At 39.8% G+C, this 23412-nt stretch overlaps 1 long non-coding RNA gene across 1 annotated transcript; it reads right to left on the bottom strand.

Annotated features, from left to right (window-relative positions):
• Positions 1-12538: 12538 nt before the first annotated feature.
• LOC123386352 lies at positions 12539-22746 on the bottom strand. Its single transcript, XR_006600139.1, has 3 exons — positions 22651-22746; positions 15478-15598; positions 12539-12886 (listed from the first exon to the last, which is right to left on the bottom strand). It is a non-coding gene; the product is annotated as an uncharacterized LOC123386352 (long non-coding RNA).
• Positions 22747-23412: the final 666 nt, after the last annotated feature.

The following is a 23412-nucleotide window of genomic DNA, read 5'->3' on the forward strand; positions in this document are numbered from 1 at the left end:
ATTCAACATTTCAAAATGGATTTTGGAGATGATACGTTTTCTGAAGTCTGTTATCATTGTGCAAATATTTCTGTTATAGTCCATGGAATGTAAACCAAACTCAGCACAATATTTGTGCAGCAAGTGTATCTTTTTTAAACTATGCTACTTCCCAACTCTGTGGAGGAGGAACCTAAGGGGATGTTTGACTCTTTCACCTTGGCTTACATGATTGGAACAGGGGACTACTAGCTATCAACTCGCCAGTGACCAATCACATTTTCTCTCTAAGACTTGAATAAGACAAAGCACATGGGAAGCTATGGGGGTTAGTTGCCATTAAAGGTCATATAAAAGCAAGGTCCAGTGACAGAACCATAGCAAAGTGAAGTCACATTCACTCCAGAGTTTTTAAAAAACAAAAATTATTACTATGAAATGGAAACCAGTACAGAAAAATAAGAAAAAAGGCTGTTACAAGTCCAGGAGAATTAGACACCATTGTAACTTATTTCTGGATATACTTCAAGTTTGGAAATGTACAGCCTCATTAATTTTTCATGAGATTTTTGTGTTGACTCTTATAGTCCACACAGATACTTGACTACAACAATGGGTCATTCCCCCTCCTCCTCCCCCCGCCCCCCTCCCCCCCACCCCTTACATAGCATAGGCTTTTCCCATTGTTTTCTGGTATCCAAGATCACAGTCAAGGCTATGATCAGTCCAGTCATGTTAGGTAAGTTATTAGAATCTTTATTTACCTGAATTCTCATGCAAAATTTTCTTTGGTCTATTAAATCATATACATTTTCCAAAGTGGGTCATGGCTAAGTTGCTTTTCAGTATGTTAGGCTGCAACGTAGTGCAGTTTTAAAATTTGCTTCTCTGTTATTTCGTTTTTGCAGTTACCTTAGCTACATGCTTGACTATTATCGCTAAGCCATGTGTTCTGATTTCTCTTTCCTGTGCATATATAATTACTAATCTAGAAGTACCTTTCTTTACACCATAGCTATAATTTTAAGGTACTTTTATCTGAATTCTAGGAAATTGTCTCATGATTATACATTGTGATTTTAATTATTATAGTGTCAAATTTGCTCTTTAAAACTGTCAATGCAGTTTTAAATTTTCTTATCATAATATTAACTCCATATAAGAACTAAAATGTATTTTAGAAATAAAATGCTGTGCTCTGGAGAGCAACTTGGATAACGCCGCTATCAGAAAGAGAGAAGAACGTGATGCTTACACCATGCTAATGATGAATGGAATGTGTCCATTGGTACATTAATCAGAGGCATCTATAAATTACCTCAAATGTCTAACATGTTTCTGTTCAGCCTTTATCATACTTTCTAAACACACCATCTATATGTTTGACGCTCCAAACTAAGAAGACCTTAACACACAAGGCAAAGGCAATTTTCGGTTACAATAACTTTACCTAAGAATGTAGCTTGAGTTGTTAATGGTGGTGTTCTCAACACATCACATCATATTCCAGAGTACCATGACTGTATGCAAAATAAGTAATCATATTCATTTACTTTATCCGTGATTCATACATCCATGCAGAAAACTTGCATGTATCAACATGCTGTATATATGATACTTAACTGATTCTAGAGTAAATGGATGTGTAGAAAAAGAAAGAAATGTGAAATAATATAAACCAATAATCGGTCATGACCCTCAGTGAGTTCATAGTTTACTGGCAGAGAATGACAAAACTAGTTATAACACCATCTTTTACATGGTAAATTGGCAGGCAATAGGGCTACAGAGTGAGAAAGATACATTAACAAAGTGACGTTATCTTCTAAGACTGTAAGTGGTTTACCTTGTGGTGCTTCTGCGGTCATGGCTTTCACCATTATTAATCTCTTTAATTATTCAGCGAGTAGTAGATATACTTTAATTATGTGTAAATGCTTGCATCATCTCCAAGGTATGATGAAAGGGAATTTTTGAAATTCTTGACTAGAAAATGTCTAGGGAGTTATGTTACTTCTGGTCTACGGCACAGAAAAGAATCTGGGATATATAAAATCTACACCATTCTATCTAATTCCGAAAGGAGAGATTGCACTCTTGCTGTGAACTGAACATGAGCCAAGCCTCCTCACTGCCAGGCTCACCCTCTGATTTTCCAGCTCTGACAAGGACCGATCAACACCTCCACTTTTCCTTCCTTCTTGGCTAATTTATATCCAAAGAGACACTTGTGCACAAATGAGAGAATAATATAAACTGTGCTTTTCTTAAATTGCTGGTACCTGTTTGAACAACCTTCTCTTTTCATCTCAAGGTAATGCACATGGGTAAGAATTTTATGTGTGTAAACATGTTAAGGAGTGGAAAGAAATAGAAAACCTACAGCAGGAGGCATTCTGCTAGCTCCATTAGAGAACTAAGGACACAAATTCATAAAAGAAAGAGTATCATGTAATAGAAGAACATATACTCTGACGCCTGACATATATATAATGTGTGTATATATAAATATGAATATGAATACAAATATAAATATAAATATACACACATATTTTTATTTGGAAAATTACTATACCTTTTTCCTCTTGTACAGTTAACATTTATGTATGGCATTTGGTGATTTTTAATTATTTTTTGAGGTTTCCTAGGAGAACAATGTATTTTTTTTATTTTTTTAAGTTTATTTATTTATTTTGAGAGAGAGAGAGAAAGCACACAAGCAGGAGAGGAAGAGAGAGTGAAGGAAAGAGATAATCTCAGACAAGCTTGCACTATCAATGCAGAGCCTGACTCAGGGCTCAAACTCAGAAACTGTGAGATCATGACCTGAGACAAAATCAAGAGTCAGATGCTTAGTAATTGAGCCACTCATGTGCCCCAAGAGACCAAGTTTTATTTATTTATTTATGTATTTATGTATTTATGTATTTATGTATTTATGTATTTATGTATTTAATGTTTTTATTTATTTTTGAAGGAGAGAGAAAGATAGACAGAGCATGAGCGGGAGAGGAGCAGAGAGAGAGGGAGACATAGAATTCGAAGCAGGCTCCAGGCTTTAAGCTGTCATCACAGAGCCCGATGCGGGGCTCGAACTCATGAACTGTGAGATCATGACCTGAGCCAAAGTCAGATGCTTGACCGACTGAGCCACCCAGGCACCCCTAGACCAAATATTATTCAAAAGCAAGTGCTATATGTAGAAGTGGATACAATGATACAAATAAATTTAGATTCAAATTCTGACTTCCATTTATAAATTGGATGACCTAAGAGAAACTCAACCAAATGTTTTAAATAAAGATTCTTATAGTTGTCTCACAATAAAAATTATTTGAAATATTTTAAGTATCTAACAATATATCTGGTAGATGAGATAATTAATAATGTTTTTGATCAAACAGAAAAACACACACATACACACACACCAAGTCCAGATTTCCCTTTTTATTCCAAAAGAAGTTCCTTTCCTAATTGACTTTTGATGCTATGAGAATCCACTCATTAAGATAACTACAATCTGATGCTTGCTCTTCTGCTTTGGGGTCTTATTAAAATTCTGATTTCCCAAATAATATACAGGGTATATATTCAAATGATATGGAACCTTTGAGGTAAAGATGATACTTCCAATGCAAACAAGATAATCAGATCCCATCATGGAATCCTTGATTCCTGGCTTAAACCAAAAGGGTGTTTTCTCTCTATTTAAGTGCTGAAGATTTGAAGACACACCCTTATACCAAAGTTAGATGAAGAGGACTGATAGAGGAAAGGACAGGGAAGTAGGGAAGCAAGAAGAGAGGTAGCCAGATGTGGAAATTAAATTTCTCATCAACACAATTGCAAATCTAAAGGTATGATTTCAAAGGGGAGTATCAAAATAAAACTACTAAAGCGGTGCCAGACCAGGGTTTGAATATTCTACAATAAAATTTTGATTAAGTTTATCAAAAAAAAAAAACAATATTGGGTAAGCAATACCTTCCTCAAATCTCTTTTTGTCTCAGCCTTTGTGGCTAAAAAATGTTATACATACAAATATGTACGTATAGGCATATACATATATACACATACACTTCTGCTTTCATATTTTTTTTAAATTTTTAAATGTTTTTATTTATTTTTGAGACAGAGAGAGACAGAGCATGAGCAGGGGAGGGGCAGAGAGAGAGGGAGACACAATCTGAAGCAGGCTCCAGGCTCTGAGCTGTCAGCACAGAGCCCCACCCGGGGCTTGAACTCATGGACTGTGAGATCATGACCTGAGCTGAGGTTGGACGCTTAACTGACTGAGCTACCCAGGCGCCCGTGCTTTAATATTTTTAATGTTTATTCATTTATTTTGAGAGAGAGAAAGTGAGCAGGGGAGGGGCAGAGAGAGAGAGAGAGAGAGAGGGAGAGAAAGAATCTCAAGCAGGCTCCATCAGTGCAGAGCCTGACATGGGGCTCGATCCCACAAACCATGACATCATGCATGACCTGATCTAGAATCAAGAATCGGCCACTTAACCCACTGAGGCACCCAGGCACCCCTCTGCTTTAATATTTTTTAAAGAATTTTTAAATGTTTTTATTTATTTTTTGAGAGTGAGTGAGTGAGAGAGAGAGAGAGAGAAAGAGAGAATGTGTGAGCAGGCGAGGGGCAGAGAAAGAGGGAGACACAGAATCTGAAGCAGGCTCCAGGCTCCCAGTTGCTGGCACAGAGCCCGACGCAGGCCTCGAACTCCTGAACCACAAGATCACGACCTGAGCTGAAGTCAGAAGCTCAAACGGCTGAGCCACCCAGGCGCCCTGCTTTAATATTTGTTAAACAAAGGCTAAAAACTTGAGATTTCTATCATGATAAAATCTCATCATTCCGAAAAGCAGTTTCCATTGCGCTATATAGAAACCCACATGTAAGTCTAGGAGTTAGGATTGATTATACGGCGATTCCCTAAAATCCTGTAATTTCCTCCTGGCCCACCCAAAGGTCGGAGATTATGCTTGTTTTCTTAGAACGTGAGTCTTCCTCAAGAAAGTAAAAATTATGAACAAAGTAAATAGAATCCAGATAAGTAAGAATTCATTAGTACTTTATAATTTTAAGATTACAGTTATTTTGGATTAAAGCAAGGGGAAACATCTACTATGGGACACCAGGGAGCACCGGACACAGAGCACTAAACCAAGGAACGGTATGTGGAGTCAGGTGGAAGATTTTGTCAGCCAGTTGCTACAAACGCACTTTCGGATTCCCAGTGTTTACCAAATGTGCCTCTTCGTTTTTCCACAAACTCATGGTTTTCACACCAGCTGAATACCGTCTCACCTTCTCAACTGATAAACCAACTGATAACCAAAATGAGAACCACAGGTCACGAGGCTGCTTGGAATACACACCAAACACCTGCACAGAAATATGCAAAACTCCAGGCTGACAGAGACTCATAGGCTCATGTCTTTATCAAAGTTGAGTGAAAAAAAATAAACCAAAAAACCCCAAAACCAAAACCAAAACCTGAAAATAAAAAAACAAAAAATAAAAAACAACAGAACCCCACACAATAGTACAGTGGGTGGGAATCCTACTGAAACTCACGGAAGCATGCTTGTCTTCGGAACTTTTAGCTCTATGGTTTCTTTCCTGCACCGCTCTCCTAAAATTCCCTTGATCTTTCTAAACCATTTACAAAATATTCCTTATTTAGATCTTCAGACTTGTCATGTCAGGGATTGTCTTCAGGACACGTGAGTATGAAGAGAAGTGTAGCGTGTGCACGTGCATACGCATGCACGCGTGCATGTGAGTTCAGTAAGGACGGAGAAGGAAAGTCTGGTAAATGAGAAGCCTACTCTATTTACAGTGAAGATGCCTCTATCTTCTGGGTTTAGGTAGGAATATTTTAGCATTCATTTGCTATGTGCGTCTCGCGGTAATAGGTCCTCCAGCATTGACATAAATCATACGGAACAGAACAAATCTACAAGAGATTTCAATACTGAAATGCTGCGATCCAACCTCACAGATACACAGTAAACACTATTTTAAACTATTTGACCTACGAGGAACGTCCAACAGCTAATATACTAGTAGTTTCTGGTAACACATCAAAGGATTAATAAGTGTCTAATATAAGCCAGACCACGGGACTTGGGTAACTGTGCTCGTGGGAAACACACTCCTTGTCGTTGACTGCTCTATCTCGGTCCTACACTATTGTCACTTGTAAATAACATATGCAATATCTAGGCATCAGAAAAGAAATACAGATGAAGTACTTTTAATCTGAGTACCTTTATAAGCCTCTCTCCCTTCCCAGGGTCTGTACTTAGCTGAGGGGAAAGATCAAGATATGTGGTGACTAATTTCCATTGACTGGTAGAATTTGAGAGGTGGTATAGTCAGGGTAGGAACTTTGGTATCAGAGAGAATTCGGGTCGAATTTTTCTCTGCCACTCACCAGTTGTGGGATTTTGCTTAATTTTGCTCGCATGGTTGTTAAGTAGGATTCTGTGAAATAACTTCGTATAGTATTGAAAGGGCGGGCCTACGCCAGCTGACTCCATCTTGTTCTGTGTCCTTCACCTTGACCACACCTCCTCCCCTTGAGTAAACCCTCCCTCACCTGCCTAACAGGACTCGGACCCTTCCCCAGGACCCTTCCCCAGCCAATCGGCTGAGGCCATAGCCATTACCTTACCAACTGCCCCAGGCCCCAATAAAACCTTTGTCCTTTTGAAACTTGCTCTCTTTCCCTGGTATCTCACCGCTGCGTCGGTGCAGGTAGGGGATTGAGCTCGAGCTAGCTCGAATAAAGGCTCTTTGCTTTTGCATCGGACTCGGCTCCCTAGTGGTCTTTGGGGATCACGAATTCTGGGCATAACATTTGGGGCCTCAGCCCGGGATCCCCAAGACCCCGAGGGACCCCCGACCCGGAGAGCCTGACTGGCCATGGTTAGTGTCTGTTTGTTCTGTCTTTTCTGTGTGAGCTCATTTCTGGAATTCTGGTAGTGCCCGATGCGGTCTAAGTGGACGCACTGGAGGACCACGGGCCGGGAGTTTCGGAAGACGTTCCGATTCTCCCTTCTGGAGGGACGTGGAATCCCCTCATCTGTTTCGGAGGGACGTGGAATCCCCTCAAAGGTCTGAGACGAGGCGGGTCGCTCCCGCTGGTCGGCGTGAGGCCGTCGTCTTTGGAGGGACGTGGAATCCCCTCATTGGTTTTGGAGGGATGTGGAATCCCCTCATCACTTTTGGAGGGATGTGGAATCCCCTCAAAAGCTAGCTTTCAGTTTTGCTTCCATGGAGTTGGAAGACTTTTTAGGGGCCCTCTGCTTGTCTGTTTTTGTGTTTCTCTGTTTTGCTCTGTGGACTTACTGGACAGACGTTATGGGACAGACTCAGACTACTCCTCTAAGTATTATGATTGATCACTTTAAGGATGTGAGGGGAAGAGCTAACAACCTCAGTGTGGAAGTCCGAAAGGGTCGGTTGCAGTTTTTTTGTTCTAGCGAGTGGCCAACTTTCAATGTCGGATGACCACCAGAGGGGACCTTCGACCTCCCTACCATCCACTGAGTCAAGAGTATCATCGCTCAGCCTAAGACGGGCCATCTTGATCAGCTCCCTTACATTATCACTTGGCAGGACCTTGTAGAAGACCCACCCTCTTGGCTTAAGCCCTTCCTAGCCTTGCTCCCTCCGGAACCAAAGCCCATTCTTGCTTTGCAGGGGACAAAGAAGAAGAAAAGTCTTATCCAGCCTTCAGCACCCCTCTATCCTGTCCTACAGGGGGGTACTGAAGAAGAAATAATTTTTCCTCCCCCGTATAACCCCTCTAGGATGCCGGAAGAACACCATCCTCCCCCTCCGGGGGAGGCAGATGCTGTTCCGAGAGCGGGAGGCGGAAACGCTCCAGGGGGAAGCCTGCCCTTTACCAGACAAAGGGCTCAGAGGGAGCAATCCGCCTCCGCCGCCGACTCCACTATTCTGCCCCTGGGAGCCACCGGACCCCCAGACGCGGAGGGGAATCAGCCCCATCACTATTGGCCTTTCGTCACTAGTGACCTCTACAATTGGAAAGCTCAGAATCCTAAGTTTTCCGAGAAACCGGCAGGGCTTATTGATTTATTAGACTCTGTTCTTTTTACCCATCAGCCCATGTGGGACGATTGCCAGCAGCTTTTGCAGGTCCTGTTCACGACTGAAGAAAGAGAAAGAATCCTCAATGGGGCCCGAAAACTAGTTCCGGGCGCAGACGGGAATCCCACCACCAACCAGGCTCAGATAGATGCCTCCTTCCCCTTAACTGGGCCCCAGTGGGATTTCAACATGGCAGAAGGTAAGGAGAGCCTCCGGGTCTACCGCCAGACTCTAATGGGGGGTCTCCGAATGGCTGCTAGAAAGCCAACCAATTTGGCCAAGGTAGGAAATGTACAACAGGGAAAAGATGAATCTCCGGCTGCCTTTTTAGAACGGATCATGGAGGCATTCCGTACCTATACCCCCATGGATCCAGAGGCTCCGGAAAGCAAGGCAGCTGTTATCATGGCCTTTGTAAACCAATCGGCCATAGACATTAGGAGAAAATTACAGAAAATAGATAGACTAGGAGAAAAAAGTCTGCAGGACTTACTGGTGGTAGCCGAAAAGGCATATAATAACCGGGAGCCTCCTGAGGACAAGCAGGCTCGCGCCATGGTGGCTGCCAGCAGTAAGCAGACTCGAGACCTGGCCAGAATACTGCTAGCTACCACTGCTGACTTCCCCGAGGAACGAGACCGCCATCTCCGGCAGCTGGCAGACGACGCAAGAAAAGGTAAAAGCACCACCAGGGCGGGGGGAAGCAGAGGCTGCAGAAGGATCAGTGCGCATACTGCAAGGAGATAGGGCATTGGGCCCGAGATTGTCCAAAAAGGGCCGGCGGGAAGGGAAGCAAGACTGATCGAGTAAAAGTCCTAGAGCTAGATGAACTAAGTGATTAGGGGAGTCAGGGTTCGGACCCTCTCCCCGAACCCAGGGTAACTCTTAAAGTGGAGGGGACCCCTATTGACTTCCTTGTCGACACCAGAGCACAACATTCGGTCCTCCGCACCCCACAAGGAAAACTAGCCAACAAGAAGTCCTGGGTACAAGGGGCAATTGGTATGAGCCAGTATTCATGGACTACCCGAAGAACAGTAGATTTGGGAACGGGCCGGGTATCCCACTCCTTTATGGTAATACCAGAATGCCCCTACCCGCTGTTAGGACGGGACTTACTGACCAAGATTGGAGCTCAGATAACTTTCAGACAAGGGGGGCCTCAGGTCACCGATGGCAAGGGCCACCCCATCCAGGTCCTGACCATGAAACTGGAGGATGAATACCTCCTCCACCAGGAGGCGCTCCCGAGAGAGGATAATATAGACAGATGGCTACAAGAATTCCCCTCGGTTTGGGCAGAGACGGGGGGATGGGACTAGCCACTCATAGGACCCCAGTCCTGGTAGAGCTCAAGCCAGGAGAGAGTCCGGTAAGGATCAAACAATACCCCATGTCTCAGGATGCCTGGAAGGGGATCCAGCCACACATCCGGAGACTACGAAGCCTAGGGGTACTAGTTCTTTGCCAGTCTGCCTGAAACACCCCCCTTACTGCCGGTCAAAAAGCCTCACACAAATGACTACCGACCGGTACAAGACCTCCGAGAAGTAAATAAGAGGGTCACGGACATACACCCAACTGTTCCCAACCCATATACTCTCTTGAGCTCCTTGGCGCCCTCCAGGGTCTGGTATACTATACTAGATTTAAAGGACGCCTTCTTCAGTCTGCCGTTGGCACCCCAGAGCCAACCCTTGTTCGCCTTCGAGTGGCATGATCCGGAGGAGGGCTACAGTGGGCAACTCACCTGGACACGGCAACCTCAGGGATTCAAAAATTCACCCACCATCTTCGACGAGGCACTACACAAGGACCTGGTATTTACAGACACCTTCTCTGGCTGGGTGGAGGCATACCCAACCAAGCATGAAACGGCTCAGATGGTGGCCAAGAAGCTACTAGAAGACATCTTACCCAGGTATGGTTTTCCTGCCCTGGTAGGATCAGACAATGGACCAGCTTTTATCTCGCAGGTAACACAGGCAGTAGCCAAGGCGGTGGGGGCAAACTGGAAATTACATTGTGCTTATAGGCCCCAGAGCTCAGGACAGGTAGAAAGAATGAATAGAACCCTAAAAGAGACCCTTACCAAATTAACCATGGAGACTGGAGGGGACTGGGTGACTCTCCTACCGTACGCCCTTTACCGGGTTAGAAACACTCCTTACACTCTGGGTTTTACTCCCTACGAGATCATGTTTGGCAGGCCACCCCCTCTTATTCCCAGCCTTCGAGCTGAACTTATTGCTGAGGTTAAAGATCAAGAACTTTTTCTTTCCTTGAGTGGGCTCCAGATGGCGCACGAGGACATTTGGCCTCGCCTCCGTGCCATCTACGAGGCTGGCCCAATCCCGACACCTCATCAGTACAGGCCGGGAGACTGGGTCTATGTCAAGAGGCACCACCGAGAGACTCTCGAGCCTCGTTGGAAGAGACCCTACATCGTGGTGTTGACAACCCCCACCGCTCTCAAGGTAGATGGCATCGCGACTTGGGTCCATCACACCCACGCTCAGCCAGCGGACCCCTCCTCGATCCGGAAGGACTTCGTCACACGATGGGCCATCAGTCGGGACCAACACAACCCGCTCAAGCTCAAGCTACAGCACATTCGACCTACCTAATATTGGTAACTCTGTTAACTCTGCTTGTCATTGCTCATGCTGCCGGGAGTCCCCACGCCCCCCCAAACATCACCTGGCAGATCATAGACACCAGCTCGGGGACAATACTTAATCAGACGTCCCAGAGCCACCCCAGGGACACTTGGTTCCCAGAACTTTGCGTAAACCTCCAGACTCTGTTCTCCTTGTCACCATAAATGCAGCCGGTCCCATGATTGGGTCTGTAAGCTACATGACAAGGGGGGAATGAAAGGGCGGGCCTACGCCAGCTGACTCCATCTTGTTCTGTGTCCTTCACCTTGACCACACCTCCTCCCCTTGAGTAAACCCTCCCTCACCTGCCTAACAGGACTCGGACCCTTCCCCAGGACCCTTCCCCAGCCAATCGGCTGAGGCCATAGCCATTACCTTACCAACTGCCCCAGGCCCCAATAAAACCTTTGTCCTTTTGAAACTTGCTCTCTTTCCCTGGTATCTCACCGCTGCGTCGGTGCAGGTAGGGGATTGAGCTCGAGCTAGCTCGAATAAAGGCTCTTTGCTTTTGCATCGGACTCGGCTCCCTAGTGGTCTTTGGGGATCATGAATTCTGGGCATAACAGTATTTCTTTACCTGCGTGATCTATGTAGACAGTAGAGAGTAGATAGTAGATCTATGTAGATAGTAGAACAAGGCTGAATGTATTGAACTAAAAAGGTAAAAATCCAACAAACAATCTTCTTTCCTCCACTCCTTTCTTATATTTATAAGGAAGTGCAAATTCTATTGGGCAAATTGAAAAGTTGTGATGTCTAAGTAGGGCAATTGAAACTTTTGATGCAAAAGAGCTGAAAGAAAAAGGAAGTATCAGGATCATTTCCACTCTGCATCTAATCAATGGGTAATTCGCTTTTTTTCATGGAAACACACACACGTACACACAACAAAGAATGATTTCTTTCTAAAGCACATATAAATTTTTTGCAAATTGATGGTCTCTATGGAAGTTTTTACATTTTACAAATGTTCTTCATTTTATTACTGTAGAAACCACAAGAGGAATTCTAAAGAAGGAAGCAAGGATTGGGTAGACACGCAGACACTCTCAGATCTTGCAGTAATATACCAAGTGCTATTTTAATACATCAGAGCTTTAGCCACATGAGAAGATTTCTGAATGCCAAATGGCTAAGTGAAAAAAGGAATAAATATGAGCTAGCAGACTTTTAAGACAATATAGGATAAAATTTCTTACCTTTTTCTGGTAAAGTTTATACATGTATAAGGAGTTTATTATTTTATGAAATTAAATAAAATTAAAAAATTTTTAACGTTTATTAATTTTGAGAGAGGGGGCGCGTGGGGACTCACGTGGGCGAGTTAGTTAAGCGTCTGACTCTTGGTTTTGGCTCAGGTCATGATCTCATGGTTCATGAGTTCGAGCCGCTCTGTGCTGCAAGCACAGAGACCGCTAGGAATTTCTCTTGCTGCCCTCTCTGCCCCTTCCGGGCTTGCTCTCTTTCTCTCTCTCTCTCAAAATAAATGAATAAATAAACATTAAAAAAATTGAGAGAGAGAGCATGAGCAGGAGAGGGGCAGAGAGAAAGGACAAAGGATCTGAAGCAGGCTCCATGCAAACAGCAGAGAGACTGATGTGGGGCTTGAACTCAGGAGCCATGAGATCATGACCTGAGCCAAAGTCTGACACTTGACCAACTGAGTCACCCAGAGGCCCCAAAAGTAAACAAAATTTTTAAAGCTGAAATAAAAACTGCTTTCTTGCACAGGGCTCACCAGTTTTTACTGAAAGATGTATGAAATCATGCTTAGCATCCGGGTTGCTACCTTACATATACTGTCTAGGATAGAATCTTCTCTGCAGAGTATGTAAAAAGAAAAGAGCTTTATAAACAACCTTAAACAGTGGGGTTGTGAGATCGCTTACCCACAGCAGTCTAGTTGAGGATGTTCTGATATTGTAGAAAGTTTGCTCCAAATATCTGTGCTTTAGTTTCATTATGGTGTAATCAAGGCATCATTTGAGCCAGACAGAGATGGACTTGACTTTCAGAGCCTCTGTAAACTGCCCGGTCAAGTCAGGCATCTTCAGAGTGCATAGATTTCTCAAAGTCCAAGGTGGAGGTTGTACAACCCCCTCTGGCAGGTTCTTGTAATCTGTATATATAATATTAAACACATAATTGTGGTAGCATAGCAGTGATTCTATATAACCCATTCATGTTAATATTTGAAGCCTCGCTAAAAAAAAAATAAATAAATAAATAAATAAATAAATAAGTAGGAAAAAAACTATACTCAGTGCATGACTATTTGGAATACTTTGGCCTCATTTCTGGCAAGTATGTACAAGACCATCACCACCCACAAAAACATCTGATGGTCATTCCCATTCTCTTTGGTAAATGATTTTGACCATTGACTGCAGTCTATCTGCTCAAACTTGCAGAAATTGTATTATTTTAAGTTGAAAATATGTTGCATGGTATAATAATTCTTCTGTCCATTGGTGTTTCCCTCAGTACCCATAAGAATTCCAAAAACACAAAAGGCCTTCAAAAAGTATTGTAAAATTCATATGCTCTTATTTTTTTTAATCTTTCTTAATACAGACTCTAAAAGCAAACCGAGTTGGGTTCCGTTCCAAGATCTGACATTAGCTCAGGCAAACTAAACTTCACTAAGATTCTATTGCCTTGTCAGTAAGCCAGTAATAATGTAATGTAACAACCTCATCTCCTAGGACCTGCAAATCAGTAAATTAAAGGATATGAAACATCCCCATAGTATTTGGGAAACAGTAAATCATCAATAAGTACTAACTATTTTTATTGTACCTTTTTAACATGGCATCACCCATCTAATATGTGTTATAGCAAATATCAGATACAGGCCCATATTTGTTTTTCTTGAAATAAAAAATAAAAACAGACGAAAGTAAACATTATCTTTAATATGAAAATTTGAAAGCATACTTCCTAGTATTCCTGTGAAAACTGGTCTGTCTGAGAGTATTTTCAACTATTCAAGGTGTTGGGACAGGTAAGTCTTTTAGCGAACACAAGCCAATACTTCTACAGAAAAATATCAGTATGTCTCTATCCTCTTTACTTAATCATAACAAAAGAACAATGTGGAAATTTCAAATCTGTACATTTAACACCACAATGACACACACCCTGTTAACGTTTCCTCCAAGAAGCAGTGACAACTTCTCAAGGAATTTTTTTAAGGAGTCTAGAAATGGCCTCAGAATCTTTCCAGCACATTCCTGAGAGCCCACACAAAAGACAGAACTTATTTGCTATCAGTGTCTGGCCTTATTTCTCCAACATTCAATCTAGGGCAGGTGATTTTTTCCTGTAATTTAGTTTGCTCAGAATTAAGCAGGAAGGATATTTTAACTCTCAGCTAGAATTTACGCGAGCTTCCTGAAACAAACTAACGTTTGTTAAAATAATTGTAAGTCTTCGATCTGATCTCAAGTTTTCTCTTATCGGCTTTGCTGTATTTTTATTAGCATCAGCAGGCCAGTGTAAAAATGAAAATACCTGTCTCAAGTTTTCGATTTTCAAATGTTTGTTTGCTGCCTTTTTGCATTCTATTCTTTACTCTTAGATGATCAATCACAATGACAAGCAGAGATTTTGTCATCACCCTGGAGTATCTTATGCAATCAATTAAGCAAGAACATGAATAGCTTTGTGTACAACAATATGTGTGTTTTCTCTTTAAAGCCAACGTGAATCATCTGATTGTTCATATAATATGATTGTGTATTTTAAGGAAATAATTCACTTCCTGTTGCTTAAATTTTCCCATCCATTTTGAAAGCTGGTAATAGAAATGATAATGACTAACTTGTTTTTCTTTAAATTGAAGTTAAAATGATGGCACTTGCAATGTGCAACTGGTTTTGAAAAATGAGCAATTTTTGTTAGTTTATTTCTGTACTGATAAAGTAGACACAAAAAACATTTTAGTCCCTCTCCAGCGTTCAGACAGTTGGTCTGATTTTCAAATTTCTGAGGCCCAAGTTAGACCACCACATTTAAATTGGCCATGCTTATGGAAGAGATCTTGTCACTACACCAAGCATGCCCTTTATCTATTTGTTTTTCCTGTGCAAACTGACTTGTAAAGGGATGTTCACAAAGTTGGAACTGCATTGTTAATTTGTACCTTGTCTATAATGTCATTTTTGCTCTCAATTAAATCACCTGGAATTTGAATTTGCTTCCAACTTGTAAAAGATTGCAAAATCCACCCTAATTCTCCAAACAAATATGGTTCTCCCCAAAGCGGTATCATCTTAATGTATATAGTTTAACCCAACTAGTCCTTATATTTAAGACTCTAAAGTATTATGTGTGAAAACCTTCAAATCCAGGCTTCTATAGATTTTTATTTTATCTTGTGTCATATATGTCTATATTCTAAGGCTCTACGCCTTGCCCCTTTCCCCCGCATTTTTATGTAAATACATTGTGAGCCTAATGTGTTTTTAACTATTAAATGCCATGTGCTGGTCTTCTGTGCTATAATAAAGTACATCCGTGCCTTCCGAATTTCTCTGGCAACTATCTCTATGTTCACTGTCCTCCAATCAGCATCTGCAAATGTAACCACTTAAATCTGATCCCACTGTCTGAATCAGTTACTCAGATAAAAGGCAGCCAAGATCTAAGCCCTGCTCCATGTGGGACCCTCTTAAAACCTCCCCCCAGAGTGGACATGGTTTCTCTTACCAGGAGTGTCTGTTTTTTGTTTCTTCCACTCATTCTTTATCTGCTCCCATGTCTCCTCCTGGATTCCTGCAAGCTCTGTCTTAAGCAGGAACCAATTATGCAGAATTTAACCAAAGGCTTTCTGAAATTCAAACAGTCATAACATATGTACTGTCATTCTCAACACTGCTGGTACCACTTCAGATTGGAAAGGATGTTAAATAGGCAGATACGTTTTCTAAAACTAAATTTATCACTTCTATTTTATTCCCTGGTGATTAAAAAAATCACGATTTAGTCAACTTACTTTTTTTTTAAATCTTTAGCTATTAAATGCATAGTTATGCTGCATCATCCTTAAAAAAAATCTGGTTTTCAGCAACTGAATTCAATTGATTAATTTTCTTTGAATTATCTTTAAGCCAGGGACTATTCGATTGTGTCTATCTTCTGTCAAAGTGAAATGGGGATAGCAGTATGCAAGTAAAATACAAAATTTTAAAGCCCTGATACAGGTTTATGTGTTTACAGAAATATACGGGTTTTACACGTGGCTTCCCTTAGAAATAAGCCAGAGAGGTGTGTTAATATGTGTTCCTCCAAGCTGCATTTTATGAGGCTTGTTCTGCTCAAGTACCTTGGCATTCTACTGTTGATGAAAACATGGGTACAGTTTACTTCATTCTTAAATTAGTTAGGAAGCTTTTGTTTGCTATCATGATGGCCTAATTTTCTTAGTTTTGAGTTAGAGCCAGAAGCCTATGTGGCAAATGAGCTTAAGTATTCATTGAGTATTAAGTGTTCCCAAGTTTCCTCTTGACATACACTTTACAAACTTGGTAGACAATGTCCTGTATACTTTTATTCTCACAGAGTCTTTTCAGGCAAGTGTTAATAGTTCTATGTTTTCAGATCAGAAAACTGAAATTTACGAAACTTAGAAATCTACAAAACATTCCATAGCCAAACTATTCAAGCTCACATTCAAACACCAGAATCTGAATCTGAACTATATTCTTAGTGACTGAATAGATGCTGCTCCAGACAAAAACAAATGACCCCAAAACAGAAATCTCATTCATGTACCCCAGATCAAGAACCCCCTTTGCTAAATTAAAGAGAAAGCTGAAGGCAGTGTTGGAGTATTTTCGGGGTTGGCCACCACTTTTTACTGGGGAGGGGAAATACATGGGAAAAGACAGAAACTCTTATCTTAGGATTTATCATTGTTTTTGTCTGCACAAGTTTTTCCTAGGCCAGATTGTAAATATTTTGGGGTTTGTGGAGAATGAGATGGTTTCTATTGCAGTTAACTATGTGATTACACTGTTGTAGGTAAAAGCAGCCGTAGACAAGAGTAAATGAGAGCATGGCCATGACCTGTGGTGGCCCCCATTGCTAACCACTAGGATAGATCACACAACATACTGTATTTTATAGGAACCTGGGTTTTGTAATGAGGATGTAGGAGGAGGCACAGAAGAAAGTCATGAATTTAAGCTCATTCTACTCTGGTACAGTCCCTCAATAATTATTCATTAAAATGCTTTACCAAGAAAAAAAGTTTCTCAAAAGAGCTCTGTTATTATCAGTAGACAACAGGCCATGAAACCTAGCTTTTTACACTGATATTGAAAATGGGCGTCAGTTACTGGCTAATTGAGAGGAAAAGAGGATGGTAAGTTTGCTGAATATACAGCCTCTCATGTACTAAGAGTATAACATTTGGTGTGGGCAGTTGGTAGTGACAAGTTCTGGAAGAAATTAGTCACACAGTTGCAAGGCTCATTATTAGATTTTTGGAAGAAGGCTAACATGAATGTGATGTTCAAGGAAAGGATTCCACATGAAGATGTGAAAAGTTTAGTGGAAATATTAGAAATTAGATTGTAAAATGTTTCAGATCAGGGCTTTAAAATGGCCAAAATACAGCCAGGAAAAAAAAAATGACCTAAGAGCTTGGACATAAAACAGTAAGTTAAGAATAGTAACAATTAACAAAAAGTATCTGAACATCAAAAAGTTGTTATAGAAATAACATACATTTTTAGTAATTCATTTCAAATGAAGCTCTTTAGAAAGAATGCATGCATTTGGTTTTTTCCAGCTCAATATATAGGTCAAGAATGAAGTACTTGAAAGTGAGAGAAGAGGACCCATAGGATTATGTTGCATGAAATTTACACATTAAAAAAAACCCAAAAACCTGTTCATGTGATCAAATCATTACAAAACAGCAGTCTCTTGCTTTATCGCGTCTCTCCATTTCCGTGGTGTCTTTTTCTCTTCACCCAATCAGACCTCCAATGCAACTACGTGTTGGTGAGATGGTTATGAACACCTTTATAAACTTCTCATTAGAGTAAATTAGCCACTGCCAAAATTATGAATATATCCAGGGCAGCTTCTCTATTATATGGAAACATAAAGCAGTAAGGGGACTGTATTTCTGATGCCTGTCTCTTCTGACATTTATATACATAAAATCATTCAGAATTATTATTTTTGGTGGGGGCTTGGATTTATGACAACATACAGATGTTTCCATTTCACCTAGAGAAAAAAAAATCTGCTATATAGTATCGAAGATAGAACTTAATTGAACCCATCAGATGATGATAAAGAAACAATGCTGCACTTCAGATGACTTAACTGCAGCTTTGTCCCTGGCCCTCTAGCCCAGCACCCTGTGGATTTCTTCCATGGCCTTTCCCCTCTTTGAAGTCAGTGGGAGCTCTGAGCTTAGAAAAGTCACCCAGAGTACAGAGGGGCATAAGGACAAGGTTGTTTGACTTTCTGCCCTCACAAGGATCATGGGGTGGAGGAATTAGTAAGCAGAAAGGAAAAAAAAAAATTCTAACCTTGGTCCAAATGCAAAGCAAGCATTTTTCTTTCTCTTTCTTTTTTTGAAGTTCAATATTGTTTCCTTTCCTTATTTTTTTATTTTTTTATTTTGTGTTTTTACCTTTGCCCTTCCTGTTTCCAACAGGGGTTGGAAGTACTTAAAACTCTTCAGAAAGTATGCTCTGTTGATATTTCTAACAGGGACTGGAGCAGAAAGTATGACTTATGAACCTCTGCTGCTTTGATGCACTATCACTAAAGCTGGGAGCCCAAAGGATGAATGTATCAGGCTTGCATTAGCTCTCACGGGACTGCCAAAATCCAGGAGTCCTTGATGGCAATTTCAAAAGATGAATAACCAAGCAGACTCCTCCAGTGTGCATTAGCACTAATAATTAGTAGAGGGCATTTACCAATGCTTTTCTTAAAGGAGAGATATTTAATGTTCTCACTTAATTGTGTATGAGTTTCAAAAGTATCATTTATTAAAACATTTGAATCCTTAAAAAACATATTTTATAAACGCTTACCATAATGGCCCTTCATTACATTTTAATAAGCTGCTAGTATTTATTAAACATATAATTGCCATCTTAGTTAAATGAAAGTTAACGCCAATTACAGACACTTAATTTAATATATTATTACTTTGGCTAGTTAATATCAACCTCTCCCATACTTTCCAATAGATGGATAAAAAATTTAATTACTCTATATTAAAATTTTCTGGGTAGTTTACTTTTGTTGCATTATTGGATTTACTTTCTCTTTTGCTCTTGACTTTCCTGAGCCTACATCATTTCACCTGGTAACTTTTCAATCACATAAGAACACAACATTTTCCTTGGCTCTACAGTCTTGCCTGATGTATTGTGAACTGATAGATGGGTTTTGACAGAGAAAACTGAATTTATTTTAATTCAGTAGATGTTAATTGAACACCAATCACATGTAAGAAACTATGCTAAACATTACTGGGGATAGAGAAAGAGGCCTCAGGGTGACCAAATGTTCTGGTTTGCCCAGAACTGAAGGGCGCCTGGGCAACAGATTTTTAGTGCTTAAACTCAGAAAGTCCTAGGCAAATGAGGATAGGGGTTTTACCCTAACTGATGTCCTGTTCTTGGAAGCTTCCCTCAAGGACACGAGGACAGAAGATAAAGAACATATGGTATCGTATCAACTGTTATAAGGTGTCCTGGCAATATAAATACATACAGATTATTTATGAATAAGTGACCAGAAAAATGCTGCTACAGAAGTTGTGTCAATATTGATAACAATTATCATCATTTTGGCCATATCTTGGTTTAATGCAGAAACCCAGAGAATATACAATAATGATTGTATGCTTATGAGAATTCTGAAATGCTGAATAATTTAAAAAGCTACGCTAGGTTGTCCTTAACTGTATGTTTGTGGTGCTAGAAAATTATAAACTTTGAGATAACTTGAGTTATATCTTCACAGTGTAGCACTTTATGTTGTTCAGAGCATTTCCTTATGCAATCCTGCTGGTCCTGCTGTGCACACTGCATATGAATCAGTTTATCTAACAACAACTCCATAAGGTATTTCCATCTTACAGATAGAAGTACTGAGGCTTTGGAAGGTTATGTAGCTAGTCCAAGGTCAAAAGCATAAATCACAGCCACAATTTGAATATGAGCAGTCTACTTCAAAGCTTAAGTTCTTCACCATAATTATTACTTGTCTGCCTGCAGCAGCTCTTGATTTTGGCATCAGAGCAATTATTAGTCAACTTAAATGGAACCTAATAATCAAAAGGGTTATCTTATAGCTAACACACCAAGCTAGTTCTAAGCTTGAACTAGCTTTCCTAACTTTTAGCCTAACTTTTTCCCATTATTACACCATAGTATCTCTGAAAAAAAAAAATTTACTTTTTCTCAGACCTAGCATAATGTCAGCCCATATAAGAGTATTTCACTTATTCATTCATTCACTAAATTATAGACAAAATGATATCAGGGAAATCAAAGGAATGGTATAAATGATCACGTTCTTGGCATTTATCATCTAGCAAGAAGAAATATCGTTTATTTTGTATTCCTTTATTATGTTTTAAAAGCTATGGTGTTCTTCTATGGATGTAAGCTACATTTGAACAAGGCTAAATAAATAAATACACAAACAAACAAACAAATAAATAAATATTGGTTTATACTCTAGTTGAAGCAAGGGAGCTATCTCTGCAACCCCAGATACCTGCTGTCCCATCCCCCTTTATCTTCCAGGAGAAGAAGTGATCTAGAGTTCTGGTCAGCATGGCTTAGGAACCATTTTTATAAATTCTAGGGCTATGGCATCTGTGGCCACATTTGAGTGAAATAATGATGGTCTCGCAGATATGGTGGGATTTGATTTGGGTCTTAAAACGTAAGTAGCATAGCACCGATTCTACACAAGGAAACCATTTTAATGTGTGGAGACGGCCAGCAAGATAAGTCATTTAACAAAATCAGGGCATCTGCACTGAGAAGTATGACAGAAAAGATGGTGTGAGATTATAAAAGTCTTGAGTGTGTTATCAGGCTTTATAAATAATCTTGTAAGAGAAGACGATAGCTAAAAACAGGTGGATCAAAGGGAAGAAGCTAATTAGTCCTCAAAAAAGGCTTCACACACATGAAAAATCATTCCATAAATAGTTTAAAATATTGGGGAAGTCTATTTAAATAAGTTTGTAAATGAAAAAAAAAACACTAAGTTCTCTTAAAAGGGATTGTCATCATTTGCTATTGTTACTAATAGATATTAAAAAGAAAACAGAACAATCCACCCCCCCCAAGTTTTAGGACATGTAATTTTAATAAATGTAATAATGAATATTTGAATCAAAATATTTGTGAACAGAAAATCATCCCTGAGGACATCAAAACTCACACTGACATTAGATTAAAGACACTCAATGAAAACCAAGGGGAGGCTGTTTTTAATAGGTACCGTGTGCTTTCTCAAGTGTCTTACCCTTCAAGCCACTAGGAACTATGAGAGGATTCGGGGTGAATATTGTTACACGGAAGAAGTTTCACATGGCTTAATGGACCACTTCACACCCTGCATAACAAATGCCATTATCTGTCTTTCATAATTCTCATGCCACCTCTAAAGCCAAAGTGATCAAGATATTTCACGATGTAATTAACAAGTGGATGACGATTCCAGTCTTAATTTCATTTGATTGAAAAGTTATAGTACTCATGATTGAAAGTAAGTATGGGCCGTGTAGTTAATGCTACATTAGCATTCAGTCCCTGTTGAGGCATGGGGTGGCAGTGAGGGACCAGTGTCTGTAGCTTATATTGCAATCATCCATTACTCCTCATGCCTGCCAGGAAAGTAGTTCCATTATATTACGAATGATTGAGTGATCTCCTACCATTTTGCACATGGTTGATAAAGAAGAAATTTTGGGCTAATTTTATTAAATAGCTACGTAACCCACATAGCCTGATAATATAATTTGGCAATCAGATTTGAAAGCCATTTTGTTTCCTAAATAGTTTGGATCCCTCTGGAGGCAAACAAATCCCACACACCTTTCGGCCACTACAGAGGTAAAAGTACTCGTTTGTGAGGACCACATCAAGGCAGTGGTTGGGGGTTTTCTTCAAAATGAAACATTTGCAGCTAGTTGACATTGCAGAAGGTTGGGTTGAGCAAACTGTATCAAGAGGGAAGTGTCTGCTGACAGTTTGACAAAAGTACATGTTGCTTTTACTTTACCAGAGGGGAGGTTAGGTGTTACACCACCACTCCCAATGAGACCTTAGGGTATTGTGTAGCAATCCGTTCACAGCCTTCCCAGTGATGAATGAGGTCTTAGCAGATGCCTTGCAGAGGGGGCTAGAGAAGAATAGATTCCTCACATGTCTGCCCTTTTCCCCTCAGATTGGGCCAGGCAGATGATTCGAGAAAGAATGGCCTGGGCAGTTTAATGAAACCCATCTGCTTTTGCCATTAATAGAAAAGTTCTTCAGGAGCTTTTGTAAAGCAAAGTGATTTAGTTTTTTTAAAAAATCATATATATATATATATATATATATATATATATATATATATATATATCACATATATGTGACACATGCACACACACATAGCAAAATATTTACTTACTTATTCTGGATAAAACTTCCTTTGCCTATATTCCCACATGGATGGGTAGATTGCTGTATCTACATTCAACATGGGTCCCTAACGCAGTTTTGCCATCAATAGATAGTTGTATTGAATGGAGACAGAGCAAACGGAACCAATGTGAATCCAAACCATTCTAACCCGTTAGTGTTGCTAAAATTTTGTAGCAAAAGAATTTATTGAAAATACCTGAATGTACTGACTGCATGAAGTTTCGAAATTAGACCGATTGCTGCCTTTCTTGCTTTTATTGTCTTCAGGACTGGTTCTCACACAGGACCTCACTGAGGCAGCTGAATGCAAAAAAGAAGGGGCAAAATTGTTATTTCAACTTATTCACTTAAAAAGTCATAGATGATGTTTGCAAGAGATTGTATTCCATACACACTAGCTTAGATATTCTTTCATTCCAAATGATACATTAGTGTTTGAATCAGGTTTATATCAAAATTTAGTTAAAATCCCTTCATACGTGTACAGTATTTAGTATACTGCAAACTGTGTGTGTGTGTGTATATATATATATAAATATATATTTATATATATATAAATATATATTTGTATATATATAAATACATACATACATAATACATACATAATACATATATATACAAATATATATTTGTATATATATAAATACATACATACATAATACATACATAAATAAATACATACATAAATATATACAAATATATATATAAATATATACAAATATATAAATATAGTACATAAGTATCTGCTAAAGAAAGAATAAAACAATCAGAGAAATAAATATCAGTGAAATAAAAAAAGCAAAAAGCATTCAATTTGTTGCATATTTTCATAATGAAACTCTAGAGTTTCTGATGTTATGACATTTTTTAAACAGTTAACAACAATGTACTATTGCTGCCAGGTAACTATTATTATTTAGAAATATGATGGACTAATATACTGTAAATGAATTCAAAT

This window comes from Felis catus, chromosome B3 (assembly GCF_018350175.1).
Source record: "Felis catus isolate Fca126 chromosome B3, F.catus_Fca126_mat1.0, whole genome shotgun sequence".
Taxonomy (NCBI): Eukaryota; Metazoa; Chordata; class Mammalia; order Carnivora; family Felidae; genus Felis; species Felis catus.